The sequence below is a fragment of the Lithobates pipiens genome, unplaced genomic scaffold, assembly GCF_037356315.1.
Source record: "Lithobates pipiens isolate NorthernLeopardFrog02 unplaced genomic scaffold, aLitPip1_a1.2 Scaffold_19, whole genome shotgun sequence".
Taxonomy (NCBI): domain Eukaryota; kingdom Metazoa; phylum Chordata; class Amphibia; order Anura; family Ranidae; genus Lithobates; species Lithobates pipiens.
This window is the reverse complement of record NW_027507764.1, coordinates 126,996,731-127,014,109: the sequence shown is the minus strand read 5'-3', so window position 1 is coordinate 127,014,109 and position 17,379 is coordinate 126,996,731. Positions and strand designations below refer to the sequence as shown.

At 45.1% G+C, this 17,379-nt stretch overlaps 1 protein-coding gene across 1 annotated transcript in view; it reads left to right on the top strand.

Moving 5' to 3' along the window:
- The first annotated feature begins 4,987 nt into the window (after window positions 1–4,987).
- Window positions 4,988–17,379, top strand: part of ABCB5 (ATP binding cassette subfamily B member 5) — a 172,422-nt gene continuing 160,030 nt past the window's right edge. Inside the window, exon 1 of the mRNA XM_077491248.1 lies at window positions 4,988–5,078. The gene's annotated coding sequence lies outside the window, so the exon portion shown is untranslated. The remainder of the gene's footprint in view (window positions 5,079–17,379) is intronic.

Below are 17,379 nucleotides of genomic sequence, written 5' to 3'. Positions count from 1 at the left end.
TAATAAAATTTGAATTTAGTAGAGAAATAACATGGCTCCCACAGGAGTGATCAGTTTTCGAAGAACATTAGAGGGCAGAATGCAGTTCATCTCTATGACGTTGGTTGGACTTATGATGTGGTTTAGGGTGGGATGGGAGGATCTGCTATAACTCACAGAAAGAAAATGGAGAAAAAAGAAGTGACAAGGAACGATGCAGTAGAAGAGATGTTTGGATGTAAAAAAAAAGCAAAAAAAATAAATAAAAAGAAGGACCATAATAAAACATTCCATAAGAAATATTGCTGACCTTATTGGGAACATGCCAGTTGCTGATCCTCCAACTTCAACACCACCCAAGTCACTGACTGGGAACTAGTATACAGGTTAGCAACTGTGGCTTCACTTGAAACATGCTTAACTTGACAATCAAATATGAAGCAACTGATAAACAACTAGAGTTTTATGTAACACTCAGACCAATGTAGTCGCTGGTTGTATTGGGCCCCCTTGGTCTTTCTAGGGTTAAACAGTTCCATAGTCAGTTCCATAGCAACAAAATAGCACTTACCAACCCACAAGTGGTGACCCATTAATTTACTTCCACCCTGTTGATGTTTTTCTTGCAGGAAATGTATTCATCAACTTTTAGGTAGAGAGAGCTAGGGTACATTATACCCCTGAGATGACTGCAAACTTTGCTCTTGGACAAAAATACAAAAGGGTTAATTTACTAAAACTGAAGATTGCAAAATCTGGTGCAGCTCTGCATGCTAGCCAATCAGCTTCCAACTTCAGCTTGATCAACTAGGCTTTGAAAAAAACAAAAATAACAGCAGAGCTGCACTTGATTTTGCACTCTCCAGATTTAGTAAATCAACCCCACACTTTCCGCCTTAACAGAAGAAAAAACATTAAGCCGACCCAGCATCCTCTGAGTTTGAGCTAAAGGCTGTAGAATAGGGGAAGTATCAGTAAGCGCTTAGGCGAAGCACCATACTTCAGGTGAGGTCCCAGTTATCCCATCCAAAGTTCCTCCATGGGATTCCTTAGAGGACATGGAACAGATCCACTTCCACCTTGGAAGACTGCTTGCAGTAGGGCAGTGTGGGCCTTGGTCCCAGACTCTGGCCTAGTCTCCTGAGCACATGGTTGCCCTCCCTAACAAAAAGAGAACTTTACAAGGTCACACCCAAATATTTATGTCCCAGTCTGCACCATTGGCAATAAACCTCTTAGCGGTTGACCAGGGGGAACATAAATATTTATAACACAGCATTATTGGATCCTTCCACAGCAGGCAAATGCATATAATAACACTTGGCTTGAGAACAACCAGGTGAATGCAGAACTATCAGTCTCAGCTTGGACTAAATACAGTTAAGCAACACTAAAGTTAAATAGTCACTTATGCTTTGGGCAACATAGCTACATATTAAGGCCTTATGCACACTGGGCATAAAAAAAAATGCTGCTTATACAGACATTTGTCCTTTTTTCTTTCAGCCTGTAAAAGCAATTCTATCTTAGCCTATGTGTCTATGCACATTTGGGCATTTACAGGCTTATTTGTAGAGAAGCGTTTACAGGCTGAAAAAAACAAAAAACATCACAAATGTATTTCTGAGAGGAGCTTTTGGGCAGAAAAAATGCTGGATGCACCTAAATGTACATAAATGCGATGTTAGGCTTGTCAAACATGCGAAAACGTGCCTGAATACATGTACAATATACTCCATAGGAGCGCTTTTTTATGCTGCTTTTTGCTGCCAGGAGTTCTGGCATTTTTTCTGCTGCCTAGTGTGCATGGACCCATAAAGTGATTATCAATGGTTGCCTCCATGGAGGTTTTCTTTAAAGGATAAGTTCAACTTTTCTAACATGTTACACTAATAAGTTACAAATGCACCGGACCCTGTTTGGACTTCTCCCCTGCTCGTTGTCACAATCTAAAAAAAATGCTACGCTTGCCTGGCCCAGTCATTAATTCATAGTGTTCTGTGAATGGGAAAACTATGAGTACCGACAGTCTTTGTGGCTGTCGGCTTGTAATTCTCAATGAACTACAGCGGCACTGTTAATCACTCTAGGTAGTTTATTGAACTTCCTGTCAGGGCGTAACTGCCTGCCCATATTGGGGGTAGTCTGGCATTACACCCACAATCTGCTGAAAACAGGTGCAATGCTTTAGAGGTTCCTAACAAAAAATAATAAATGCATATATTTTTACCTGCAAAAACATGTGCATTTATTATTATTTTTTTTGTAAAGGTGAACTTATCCTTTAATGCTGTAAAAAAGCCTTCATACTATCAACCATCATTGTGTTACCTTTATTTGGCCACTGGGTGGCACTGATGTAATTTAAAGTAGAATTTGTTTCTTATATCTTCCAAATACAACAGGGCTTGTATTGATAAGGTCATGCAGACTGTAAAGGCAATGTGTTTGGTGATTGATAAAAAACAGTCACATTTCCCTTTACTTTAGGGCTACAAAGAATGCTTATTTTCATTATTGTTTTGATTAATCTATTAATCAGATAAAAGCTCAAAAAAAAAAAAAAAAAAACGGGTGTGCAATTTATGAAGTTAAAAAAATATATATATATTGTTGAATACCTTTATGTAGTGGTAAATATGAACACACATCTATATGGTTAGGGAAAAAAATATAGAATCCACACACGTTATTCAATCACTTCAGCCCCAGAAGGATTTGCTTCATTCCTGACCAGGCCATTTTTTGCGATTCGGCACTGCGTTGCTTTAACTGACAATTGCACAGCTATGCAACGTTGTACCCAAACAAAATGTATGCCTTTTTTTCTCCACAAATAGAGCTTTCTTTGGTGGCAATTGATCACTTCTGCGTTTTTTATTTTTTGTGCTATAAACAAAGATTGCGTCATTTTTGAAAAAAACACAATATTTTGTAGTTTTTTGCTTTAATAACAGTGACATCTATACAGCAATCACAGCTAAAAATGGCCACTGATTATTGATAAATATCACTGGCAGGGAAGAGGTTAACACATCAAGGGGTTAACTGTCTTCCCTATGTGTGTTTCTAATTGTGGGGGGGGGGAGGGACGTGGCTGTCTAAAGGAGGAGACAGGTCATTGTTCCTAGGAAAAGGCTGCGGGCAGGTGCGTGCACCTTCTACAACGTCTTAAAGAGCCGTCATACAGCTACGACGGCTCGTGCAGCAGTGCCAACCTGCCACAGTATAACTGCGGTGGCTGGTCGGGAAGGGGTTAAGGGAATTTTTTTTAAAAAAAAGACCCAAAACACTGTTTTGCAGGACTGTAATATAATATTATGTAAGACAGACTCCCTTGTCAAAGGCAGATAGCTTGATACAAACTACCTCTGCCTGTAGCATTCCTTTTGTATCACCTGTCATGATGGGGTTAAAAAACAAAAAATGTGCTCATTATCATACAAAAACAAATAGCTGCATATAATCACTACTATATGGTAATAATTTATACTGTGGAAAAGGTCTTGACTCCCAAAATGCAATAGCTTTCCTACCAGATGGTCTTAACATGGGGATGATCGCCCAAGGCTAAAGTTTGTTATATGCCTGCTGTTTTTAATTGCTTGTGAGTATCCATTTGTCTTTTGGGACTCGATAAATTGTATGGTAGTAATGGAGTTGCGCCCTCTTGTGTGTGTTTTTACATATACTGTATATGATAATAAACATACCCCCAGAAGTAGAATATACAGGGTATTTTAAATGAAAGTCAGACATAAAGCTACATGAAGGGTGGGGGGAATATACATTTTTATATTAAAATAGTACTAAAGGCTGAGACTTTTTAACTTCTTCCCCCCCAGCCTATAGTAAAACGAGGGCCGAGCGGGAGCTTTCCCATCCTGAGTGGACACCACATGATATCCTCCCAGTTGTGCACCTCCAGTGCTGTGGCTCGAACTGTCACCTGCCATCTGATCAACTCCCCAGAGCAACACAGTGTCATTATGGTAGCACTGTACTGCTTTGGTCACAGTATGCTAAAGAAAAAAGATAAAATTGTAAAAATGTATAATTTCTTTTTTTTTCAACATACTGTCACCAGCCAGTACCCCAGATCACCGCCACACCAGTCATATGATGACACTGTACTGCACTAGTGTCAGTATGTAAAATGTATTTAATTTCTTCATTTTCCAAAACATTGTGATAAAAAATTACAACTTTCAAAAAATGACTGGGCCTCTTACTAAATACCTTGGACTGTCTACTTTCCAAAAAAGAGAAAAGGGGGTATTTGTAATTTCCTGCCAATTTAGGGCATCAATTAAAGTTCTTGTTAAACTAAACAAACAAAAAAATGGATCCTGTTCTCTTACAGTATGTTATACAGCACAGTGTTTGTGCTGTGTCATTTGGCCCCTTCTATCACCTGAAATACTGGCTGATCCTGCCTGGCTATACCCTCTCCTCTGTAAACCGACCATGGTTCATCGTGGCTGCTGAGCCCTGACACTGTGGTAAATCCATCATCCGCTGATGTCTGCAGCTCTCCTGTGTCTCCCTCTGTCCTCCTCCCCCCTCCCCTCCCTGCCTGTCAGCTCTCACTAGCGCTGCTCTGCTCCCCTCTCAGCTGCTACAAAACTATCTGATCTGTATATCATCCCCTCTGTTAGATGAAAACCTGTATCTTAGTGCCTGTGCTTTATAAAAAAAAGCCGATTTCTACCTGTTTTAACAGAGCCTTCCAGAGAACATGTGACTCCCGGCTCTCTCTGCTTCTCCTCCCTGCCTCCCCGGCTGACGTCTGTTCTTCCCACCGGGTTTTATTCAGTTACTGTGTCTATGTGCTGAATGAATATGTTGATTTTTCCTTGATGTACATCAAGCTAGTATTATGCAGAGCATAGACGCCACCTACTGTTCCTTTCTGGTATAGCTTTCGCTGCTGATTTAGTTACATATTGTAATTTCTTAGATGTGTTAATAAAGTTGTTAGGAACCTCTGGGAGGATTCTCTAGAGGATGTCAGTCAGCCACCATTTTAGGAATCTTCAGCAAGGCTGTTAGGCATGTGTTTCTCTATCTCTCGCCATCACCCTTAGCGAGCTTAAAAGGTGAGTTCTTGTTATCTCATTCGGTCTTATAGAGCATTGTTTATTTATTATATGCAATATTGTACTGATTGATGTTTGTTTTATCAATTTATAGTTTCACCTGGCTCGCTCTAATAAATTTAATATCATAGAAATATGGTATCTAAATTTTATGGAGCAGGTAGGTTTAGCTCTCTGTCCTACAGACAGAACAGGGGAATCTCGGGCCCACCTGCTGGAGCTGTCAGAAGGGGAGAGAGCCAGAAGCCAAGTGAGTGCCGGGAGGTGCTTTTTAAAACAGATAGATATCTGCTTTTTTTTATAAAGCACAGGCACTAGGACACGGGTTACTATCCAGAGGGGATGATATAAAGATCACATAGTGGCTTAACAACCACTTTAATGAGATAGGCCATCAGCTTATTAGGACTGATCGATTTTCAAATAAGTAGGGCAATAACATCACCTAAGGATATATAAACTTTACAAGAAGACCTGAATAAAATAATGGGGTGAGCAACTACATGGCAAATGAGATTTAATGTTGAAAAATGTAAAGTAATGCACTTGAGGGCTAAAAATATAAACACATATTACTCACAAGGGGGTGAACCTCTGGGGGGGGGGAATCCAGAATGGAGAAATCTCTGGGGGTCCTAGTAGAAGACAGACTGCGCAATAGCATGCAATGTTAAGCCACAGCAAGCAAAGCTAGCAGACTATTAGCATACATAAAAAATAAAAACATTTATCATTTTCCTTCCACTTTACAATTAGGTGCCACTTTGTGTTGGTCTATCAAATAATATCCCAATAAAATACATTTATGTTTTTGGTTGTAACATGACAAAATGTGGAAAATTTCAAGGGGTATGAATACTTTTCCAAGGCACTGTATGATAGCGATATACAAATATCTCAATGGTGATCCCAGCATAGGAAGAAAACTATGCAGGCCGCGTACACACGGGCGGACTGTTCGTCCAACTTTGTCCGCTCGTGTGTGGGCTTCAGCGGACAGTTTCAGCGGACAGTCTGACGAACAAAGTTTTTCGGAATTTCCGTAAGACTGTCCGCTGAAACTTGGTTTGAGCGAACAGTCCGCTCGTGTGTAGGCTTGTTCGGCAAACTAAGTCTCGCGCATGCTCAGAAAGAATTTACACGGCGAAGGTTGCATTGCAGTGTATCGGACGCCGAATTTCTCGTCCCGTCGTACGTGCCGTTCACGTCATCGCGCAAGTTTTCAGCGGACTGTTCGTTCGTCGTGTGTGGTCAAGTCCGCTCATGCAAATTTTGAACGGACTGTTTGTCAAACTGTTTGACGAACCTAGTTGGGCGGACAGTCCGCCCGTGTGTACGCGGCCTCAGTCTCACGGAGTATAAGAAGACATGGGGCCACACAAAGAGATTGGAGGAGAAGCAGTTTAACTTTCAAACAGGTCAAATAATATAGACTGATTTGAGTTCTTTTTGCCAACGAAATTTAGCAGAATATATGTTGGCCTAAATTTACGAAATTAAGAAAAAAGTGTTTTTTTCCCCCTAAAATGTAATAAATAAAAACAAAAACATTGGTGATTAAATACCACAAAAATAAATCTTTATCTGTCTCAAGAAAATTATAAAAATTGTATTTGGGTATAGTGCTGCCTGACTGAGTAAATGGCATTCAAAGTGTGACAGCACTGAAAGCTGAAAATTGGCATTGGTAGGAAGGGAGTGAAAGTGTCTAGTATTGGGGTGGTTAAATATAATGCACAATACTGGTAAACGTTTACTTTAAATTTAATTGGAATGCCTTAATTTACCTTGTTTATCGGCCTCCAGCTTCTATGGGTTCAGATGATGTTTTTCCCTGAACAGAGCCCTTAAAGTGATTGTAATTGCTGGATTTTTGTTTTTTAATAATAAACTTGTAATAGCTACTTGCTCTGTGCAATGGTTTTACATAGAGCAGGCCCAATCATCCTCTTCTGGGGTTCCCTGCTGAAGCTCCTGACTCCTGGCTTCAGATTGCCCCCACAGCAAGTCACTTGTGTGGGTTTGATCCCTCTCTGCACTGTGTGCTTCTGTTGACATACACAGTGGGGCTCAACCCGCCCCCCTCCTCATAGGCTCTGATTGACAGCAGCAGAAGTCAATGGCTTCCTCTGCTGCATCGGAGTCCTGTGAGGAGCGAGAGAGAGAACAGGATCAAGACTGTTATCAGGCCATTGGCTCTCGCTGTTGTCAATCAAAGCCAGTGGTGTGGAAGCGGTGGACAAGGCCGAGCCCCACTGTCTGTGTCAATAGATGCAGACAGGTAGGCTCAGAAGTGAGCCTGCATGAGTGCCCCCATAGGAAGTGGCTTACGTTGGGAGGGAGGAGCTGGAAACGCCGGAAGGGGACCCGAGAAGAGGAGGTTCTGGACCAATTGTTCTCTATATTAGATTACTAAATAAGCATCAGTTGTCATGGGTCAGTAACTCATGAGGTAGTGAAATGATGGTCAGGTAAGTAGACAGCCCTGGAACATGTACATTCAAACACAAGTCAGAAATATAAACTCCATTATTTCTATCCTGAGAGTTTCTATTAAGTGTGAGGATGAGGATACATTTTGGAGATAAGTTACAATATATCTGCTACCTTAAAACTGTGATGAGATCTGGTATGGTTGTGCTCTCTCTTGCTCTGCATTTTCCTATTGGCTAATGGCTAGTGAAATTATCGAAGAAACATAGCAACCATCCAACTTCCACTATTTGCTAACTAGTCCAAACTGATAAGAGCTGATTAGCTGACTTATGCCGCGTACACACGTAGCAGTCTGTCCGACGTACTTAGTCTGGCGGACTTTCCGCCAGACTGTCCGTCGGACTTTCTGAACGGGCTACTTGCCCACACACGACACTTTTTCAGCGGACTAATACGGTGTACTAAGTCCGCCGTACTATCCGCCCTACTTTTGAAATGAACGGACTCGCCCACACACGCGGAGGAAAGTCCGCTCATTTCGAGCGCATCTCCAGGTAGGCGGGGCCCGCGAAGGAGACGTCGCTGGCCCCGCCGCCTGGTATGGACTTAAAGGGGAACCCCAACGCCGAAAAAAATCGGCGTGGGGGTTCCCCCCAAGTCCACAACAGACCCTTGTCCGAGCACGCTACCCAGCCAGCCAGGAAAGGGGGGGCGAGCGAGTGTCCCCCCCCTCCTGAGCTGTACCAGGCCGCGTGCCCTCAACATGGGGGGTGCTTCGGGGAAGGGGGGGCCGCGCGGCCCCCCCACCCCAAAGCACCTTGTCCCCATGTTGATGAGGACAAGGGCCTCTTCCCGACAACCCTGGCCGTTGGTTGTCGGGGTCTGCGGGCGGGGGACTTATCGGAATCCGCGAGCCCCCTATAATAAGGGGGCCCCCGGATACCGGCCCCCCACCCTATGTGAATGAGTATGGGGTACAATGTACCCCTACCCATTCACCTGTAAAATAAAGTACAAAAAAAAACACAACACACAAGATAAAATCATTTATTGCACAGCTCCGGGGGTCTTCTGGGGTCTTCTCGCCGGACTCCTCCGCTATCTTCTTGTAGCTCTTTTACTAGCGGAGGAGCCCGGCATTCTTCTTCGTCGCTGCGGCCTCTTCTTCCGACTTCGGGGGTCTTGTCCCCCTGTTCGGTTCTTCTGCCGGGCCACCGCGCCTTCTTATAGCTCTTTTACAGGCGGTGGCCCGGTCTTCTGTCGCCGCCGCCGCCTTCCGTTCTGTTGACTCGACGATCTCTCCGGCCGCAATGCCAGGGATGCGCTGCCACTTATATAGGGACAAGGGGCGGTGTCACATGGGTTTATGTCACATGGGTTGATGTCACATGGCGACAGTCCCAGCATCCTCCGGGACTGTGACATCATAAGGGGGCGGGGTCACCATGTGACACCAACCCATGTGACATAAACCCATGTGACACCGCCCCTTGTCCCTATATAAGTGGCAGCGCAGCGCGTCCCTGGCATTGCGGCCGGAGAGATCGTCGAGTCAACATCTCCTGGAGAAGAAGAAGAAGAAGAAGAAGAAGAAGAACGGAAGGCGGCGGCGGCGTCGACAGAAGACCGGGCCACCGCCTGTAAAAGAGCTATAAGAAGGCCTGGCAGAAGAACCGAAGAGGGGGACAAGACCCCCGAAGTCGGAAGAAGAGGCCGCAGCGATGAAGAAGAATGCCGGGCTCCTCCGCTAGTAAAAGAGCTACAAGAAGATAGCGGAGGAGTCCGGCGAGAAGACCCCGGAAGACCCCCGGAGCTGTGCAATAAATTATTTTATCTTGTGTGTTGTGTTTTTTTTTGTACTTTATTTTACAGGTGAATGGGTAGGGGTACATTGTACCCCATACTCATTCACATAGGGTGGGGGGCCGGTATCCGGGGGCCCCCTTATTAAAGGGGGCTCCCGGATTCCGATAAGCCCCCCGCCCGCAGACCCCGACAACCAACGGCCAGGGTTGTCGGGAAGAGGCCCTTGTCCTCATCAACATGGGGACAAGGTGCTTTGGGGTGGGGGGGCCGCGCGGCCCCCCCTTCCCCAAGGCACCCCCCATGTGGAGGGCACGTGGCCTGGTACGGCTCGGGGGGGGGGGCGCTCGCTCGCCCTTTCCTGGCCGGCCGGGTAGCGTGCTCGGACAAGGGTCTGTTGTGGACTTGGGGGGGACCCCCACGCCGATTTTTTTTGGCGTTGGGGTTCCCCTTTAAGTCCATACCAGGCGGCGAGGCCAGCGACGTCTCCTTCGCGGGCCCCGCCTACCTGGAGACGCGCTCGAAATGAGCAGACTTTTCTCCGGGCGGGAAAAGTCCGTTCATTTCAAAAGTACGGCGGACTGGCATACACACGGCCGGATTGTCCGCCGAAATGCGAGTCCGGCGGGAAGATTGGAGTGCAACACGGCATTCTGAGTTTGCCGGACTTTTCCACCCGCTTGTTTGATCGTGTGTACGCGGCATTAAATAAAATGACTGCTGAAGTCTGAAAGTTCGACATCTAGAAATGACAGGTTAGTAAAGAATGTCTCTGCAATCTTTCAAAAGATTTCTGCTCATGTCCTATTGTGTCACTAGGAAAGGAAATTGGGAGAAATCTCTTAACAGGGAGACAATAAAAACATTTGAATACATTTATTTATGTATTTTTTGGTGAGGTGTGGTTTCTGTGGTTCTTGCGGGTGTCTCTAGGTCTGTGGAGAGGAGTTTAATTTTCTCAAAATTTTTTGTCTTGATATCAGTCTTCTTGCGTCTCCTGTCTTGATTAAGCTCAGGCTTTGATGCATTGCTCATATGCTGGTACCCTATTTCCCCAAAAATAAAACCTAGCGCGATTGTCGGTGATGGCTGCAACATAAGCCCTACCCCCCCCCCCCCCCCAAATAAGCCCTAGTTAAAGTCCTTGTAGGTCTTCTTTTTAGGGTAGGGCTTATTTTTAAGGAAACAGGGTATGGCTTATTTGGGGGGTATGGCTTATATTGCAGCCATCACCAACAATCACGCTAGGTCTTATTTTCGGGGAAACAGGGTAGGTAATATTCTGATGGTGGAGGAGAGGGCAGAGCCTGACTCTGTTCTGTATGATGCTTCTCCTTTACTATCCTATCAGCAACCTTGGGGTGTGTTTTCACCAAGCTGTACTGTACTGTATTGTATTGCCATGGCTCTCAAACACTGGGCCATGACCCACTGCCTGGCAAAGAAATCCACCCTCACAGGCCTCCAGCCACCTGCAGACCTCTTAACTTCCCATAATGCTTTCTAGCTTCCATAGTACTCCCAAGCTCTCATTGTAGCTCACAGTGCCCCCAGGCCTCCTGAGTTCCTTCAACCTTCACAGTGTCCCCCAAGCTCACCAGTGTCCCTCAGCCTTCGACAGTGCCCTCCAGTCTGCTGAAGAGCCTCCAGCCCTCCATAGTGCCCCCAGACTCCAACAGTGTCCCTCAGTGCCCTCCAACTTCCCACAGTGCTCCTTATCCCTGACAGGACCACCAAACATGCTGAAGAGTCCTATAAAGCCCTAAAGCGCTCCACAACCCCCACCCCCCTGACAGTGAAACCCAGCCTTATCCAGAGTCTTTCAGCAATTCAATACATGTTCCACATTTCCAAAGTTTTGTTGAGTGAGTGTAAACTTTTTGGGGCATGGAAAATTGTGGAAGAATTTACCGGTACCTGGTTTCAAAAAGTTTGAGAACCACTGCTGTTGTGAATAAATGTCAAAGAGCTGGCTGCTTTCCAGTGGTAGCCATCCCCCCCCCCCCCCCCCCGACAGTCGGGTCACCCGCAGTCGGACAGTCCTGGACTTACCCCATCTAGGTCGAGGGCAGCGCTTCCTCCTCGGCATCACGGTGGCTTCCGTTGTGCGTTTCCTTCCTCCACCTCCTAGGCAGCCAATAGGATCACTTCTCCAATTGGCCAATCGGGTGACGAGTCTCAGGACCCGCTTCCTGATTGGACGGGAGGAGAATCAGGAAGATAATAGTGAATATTAATTTGCTATCATCACACAAGTGAGTGGGCTCAGTGCTCTGCGCCCTGAGCCCACCCTTTTTTGAAGCCTATTAGAGCCCTTGTGCATGTGCTTAGAAAACAAACAAAAAAACCAATTGGAATCCATTCATCTGACATGTAGATTAGGGGGTCGGACGCATGGATAGGAGGGAAGCGCCCCAGCGCTCTGCATTATGGGCCGCCACTGCTGCTTGCACAGGATTACAAATCCTTTGGTTGGTAAAATAGTTCATAAACATGTATTTAGCTGATTGTTCAACATTCAGCTTTAAAAGGAAAGTATGGTCAAACCTTTCTTGGTCATACTTCTCTTGTGGGTTAGAAGAGTGTACTGATTTATGCTCTTCTGTGACCCAGAAGCCTGCTGTCGGCTGATGTCGCAGAGCTGATCCAGGCACTGGAAGGATCCCAATCAAATTGTCAGGATCCACCCAGCTGAATGATTAACAACTGTCTCTCAGCACGTGGCTGAGAGCCGAAGCCAGCTGCGCCACCCCTCTCCAGCCTGAGTGCTGGAGAGGCAGAGAGGAGAGTGGTGACTGAGAGTGGATAACATCATGTGGAATGAACAAAAGAGGAGGACCGGTGGGGCATCGGAATATGTAGATCAGCCACATCAGCTCCTGAGCCCCACATGTACTGTACCCTCCTGAGACCCCTTGGGTGTGCCCTCCTGTGGTGCATCCTCCTAAGCCCCCCCTGTACTGTGCCCCCCTGAGCCCCCTGTGGTGTGTCCTCCTTAGCCCCCCTGTGGTGTGTCCTCCTGAGCCCCCCGGCTCTGTGCTGTCCTGAGCCCCCTTGTGGTGTGCCCTCCTGAGTCCACCACCTCTGTTCCCTCCTGACCCCCCCAGTACTGTGCCCTCCTGACTCCCAGTATCATTCTCTCCTGACCCCCCTGGTCCAGGCCCTCTTAAGCCCCCTGTACACTGCCCTGCTGACCCCCCGTCCTTTGACCTGTTGACCCCCTGTCCTCTGCCCTGCTTTTTCCTGTACACTGCCCTACTGACCTCTGTATATTGCCTTACATACTACTGACCTCTGTATATTGCTCTATTTAGTGCTGACCCTTGGACACTGCCTTACATACGATTTACACTGGCCAGAGCTCAGAGCAGACAGCCAGGCTAGCATTGAGGCCAGCCAGGCCTGAAACTAGTCAAGCAAGACAGCCTGCAGCACCAAATGTTCTGCTTTCATGATGGATTCCTGCATCAGACTTTTGGGGGGACCGATTACTTCCCAAACATGAAAAAATTGTGAATGAAAGTGAATGCCAAGTTTCCTGCTGAAGCTAACTTATAACGAAGGCCAAGTTAATATTTTAGGCTTGATTTACACTGATGCGGTGCAAATTGATGTGATTTCACAGTGTGATTTGTGTTTGAGAGGTGCGAATTTATTGGGATTTCTGAGGGGACTGGGCATAGCTAGAGATTAAATTTGAACTCTCACAGGACCCTTTTTTTAACCTGATCAAAATCGCACTGCATTGATGTAAACGACTTTCATAGAAAACAATGTATGAAGATTCCCACATATTTACTTCCTTGATTTCTCTGACACATATTTACTATGCCCTGTGAGTAGAAACTGCTGTGTCACACATTTCACAGAGCACGCCTTCTAAACTGCAGAGGTGCTGAGAGGAGTTTCAGGTTGTGGAGTCAGTACAGGAATTGCATCTTGCAGGCAGCAAAATACCATGGAAAAGATAGTCCTTGGAAATTAAAAGTAAATAGCAGATTAGAATCTGCAAACAAGGCAGGGACACTAGGAAGTTGTGATAAGAAATGGCCAGCAGGCAGGCAGAACTTACAACATGAAAGGAGATTTTTCAAGTGTAGCACTGACCCCCGAAGGAGCGGCTGGTTTTGCCGGGCTTATCGTTTACCTTCTCCACCTCGTTGTTCTTGTCTAGGGGTTCCCGAGGTTGATGGTCCAATAACTGCAGAGACCGACACTTGAATCCCTTTTGAGGATTTTTTATTTGAACAAAACACAGTCTCTCAGTTGGGAATAGAGGGTATGGGTAGGAAAGCTCAGGTACTTTGGAAACTGCCGACACTTGAAATGCCTCTCTCTAGACGATCCAGGGAATAGCCATTCGCAACTGGATACTTCAGCTGTCGGATAAATCCTGGTTTATGGATTTAGCAGCCAACAAGTGATTCAAACTTAGCAAAGTCTCTGCCACAGACTTGGTTGTAAAACTTTAGATGAACACAGAAAGTCTCTCACAGGAACTTAGTTGTAACGGAAGGATGAAATTAGGAACTTTCTTACAGTACCAGAATCTTGAAGCAGGCGATACCGTAAGAATGCGGATTTACTTGGTGTCCTTTCAGCTCAGCTTCCAGGCTCTTACCGAGCAGCCAGCCTCATGCATGGCCCTCTTCTGAAGAGTCCTCCCCTGGTTGCGTTTTGAGTTGCTGGGCTTCTCCAAACCGAAGATGGCACCGAACCACCTTGAAATCCTCCTTCCAGTTACTGCGCCTCGGACTAGCCAGTCTCGAGACTCGGAAACGGATGGATCCGCACCCCAGGCCATGAGGGCCTCCTGGGGGCTGTTCAGGAGGACCAGGACCATGGAGTCAGAACATAGTTCTGGAATGGAACCCAGAACCACATGACCTCAGCACCTTAAGTACCCTCTCCCAGAATACACAGCGAGACAATGCACCCACTGATTGGCTCTGAGAGAGAGATTGGTACCCAATGCGTCCAACCAGACTGCGTTCCAATGCCTGTTAGAGTTGATACATGCACCTATGACCAGGCAGAACATAGTACAGTCCAGCCAAACTGATGCCAGAATCACAATTTACATAATTTAATAAGACCCAACTATGGCCTTAGAAAAAACTAAATTTACAAAACATAGCGCGTACTCTGCAGGAGTACCGGCGCTACATAAGCGTATATTGAATTGTCAAATATGACTATTGTTTGTTGTATTGCTATTACAATGCTGATATTATGGAATGAACGTGTATGCTGTGAAACAGAGATCTTTAAATATTTTTCAAATTCCAGGCTCTGCTATGTTTTTTAGGTGAAGTCAACTGTCAACACTTTTGCTAAATCAGTTTTCAGTATGCTAAGTTCAGTGGTCAGAAGTCTGGTGACAAGACCTGCCTATAACTATTGAGAAATAATCTATTCTTTTGGCATGCAAATTCTTTTTATCCCCTTTGGTATGAAAGGGATTAGTTTGTTTTCCCTAACACATAGCTTACATTTCAGATGAAGTTGATTTCAAGAAAGCTCCAGTGATCCTGCTGAAAGTAGAAAACCATCAGCTGTATATCATGCATAACACTTCATGGTCACTTTTATTGCTTGTAATATCTTTTAAAGCTAGACATAGTAATGTGGCACCAGTATTATGTAAGGGCTTATACACACTGGACATTTTTAATGCTGCTCTTAGGCATGGGCAGCTCGTCCATTAAGGGCTTTTTTTATGCTTCTTTTGTCATATTAGACTATGGGGTTGATTTACTAAAGGCAATAGACTGTGCACTTGCCCTCTGCAAGAACAGTTTCTCCAGAAATTAGTAAATGGGCAGGAACTCTGCTGACTTCCATCATCCAATCATGTGCAAGAAAAAATGCTGTTTTTTTTATTTTTCTTGCACATAATTGGGTATTCTTTGCAAAGTGAAACCTTACCTCATTTACTAAGCCCTGGAGCAACTGCACTTACAGAGTGCAACTGCACTTTGCAAAGTGCACATTCTACTTGCATTTAGTAAACCACCACCTTTTGGGGGTTATTTACTAAAGGAAAATCCACTTTGCACTGCAAGTGCACTTGAAAGTGCACTGAAAGTGCACTTTGAAGTAAAATCGCTGTAGATCTGAGGGGGACATGCAAGGAAAATAAAAAACAGCATTTTAGCTTGCACATGATTGGATGATAAATGCAGCAGAGCTTCCACTCATTTCAGATCTACCCCTTAGATTTAGAGCAACTGCACTTCCAAGTGCACTTTCAAGTGCACTTGTAGTGCAAAGTGGATTTGCCTTTTGTAAATAACCCCCTTTGTGTCCATGCACACACGTGTTTAGAGTAGTTTAGAGGCAGGGTTGTTGGAGGCAGGAAAAACCCACTGTTGGGGCATCTAGGAGAAGCAGCGTTTTGGTGTAAAAAAATGCTTGGCATGTGTAAACGTGTCTAAATGCATGTAGGCACATTTAGTGCTTGAGCATTATTTCATTTCAATAGCCAGAAGAAATGACACCATACACATACACATGTAGCACCCTCTAGTGTGCTAGAATGTTAGTGTAGGAAAATTTTAGCTTGGCTAAAGGAAAAGCCTGGGCTGTGAATCTGGGTCAGGGTTTAGTGGCCTAGGGCTGGGCGACTCATGCCAGCAGCCTCTCTGGTGCATCCCCCTGTTTCCCGAGACATTGGAGAATGTTCTGGATATAGTGGGTGGAAGCTAGGAAGAGCTAGGAAGTAAAGAACGGCTGCATTCCACAGGAACGTTCCAACGATTTTATTCCAGAAAATAGCAATAAACAGCCAATAAAGACAGAGTTTTCGAACCCAGGAACTCAGGAATTGTTTATTGCTATTTCTTACTACCGGAGACTACTGTGAGTAAGCTGAAGTAAGTACCAGAGCAGTCTTCTCACCAGCCGGGGATAGTGAAGAAGAGGGAAAGCATCAGCAAGTGCCAAGCCAGGAACCCAGCAGGATAACAGGGGTGACGTTTGAGGAGTATACAGCGGGATAGCTGTGGAAAAGTTCAGGGGATCCAGTGACGACTGGGATCAGAAAGTCTAGCGAGCGACTGGGAGCTCAGTGAGTGAAGCTCTACAGTGGGATACTGTGAGATAAGTAAAGGACTGTTCCGTGTTACCAAGAGTTATGTACAACTACCTTTAGTGACTGTTGCAAGATTAGTTTCCATAGGTGACTGGGGTCCTACCTATACACAAGTGTTATCCGGCTGGAGGCCTTCCACTGTATAGCTATCTACCTATAGAAATCTCTGAGTCTGCCAATTATCATTGCATCTACTCAAGGGTGTCCTGGCCCTAACCTGCTCTCCTACAGTTATGTGAAAAGACAATAAATCTCTTGTTCGCTTTCAAAAGTGACTGACGCTCAACAATGCCAGGTAACCTACTCTAAAAGGAAAGAAGCTCTCCCACAGTTCTGAACTACTCTCTCACAGTTCTGTTAAGAGACAATAAATCTCTTGTTCGCATTCAAAAGTGACCGGCAGATGTGACGTATCTTCCTCAGGGGATCCCCTTCCACAATCCCCTTGAGAAAGATAAGTCACATCCCTGTATCAACACGCATTGGGGAGGGGACAGTATGGTGCTAAAGACAGCTGGTCTGGCTCAAGGAGGAGAGACATACGATCTCACACAATCCCAGCATTTTTACCTATAGAGTGGTGCACTGAAGCACCTGTTCCATGTGAGTACCCAGGACTTTCAGACTGGACCATTTTGCTGGCTTAAGACCAGACCACTTTTCGCAATTTAGCACTGCGTCGTTTTAACTGACAATTGCCGTGCGATGTGGCTCCCAAACAAAATTGCCGTCCTTTTTTTCCCACAAATAGAGCTTTCTTTTGGTGGTATTTGATCACCTCTGCGTTTTTTATTTTTTGAGCTATATACAAAAAAAGAGCTATAATAAATATCCCCCAAAAATATATATTAAAAAAACATTTTTTTCCTCAGTTAAGGCCGATACGTATTCTTCTACATATTTTTGGTAAAAAAAAAACGCAATAAGTGATTATTGATTGGTTTGCGCAAAATGAATAGCATTTACAAA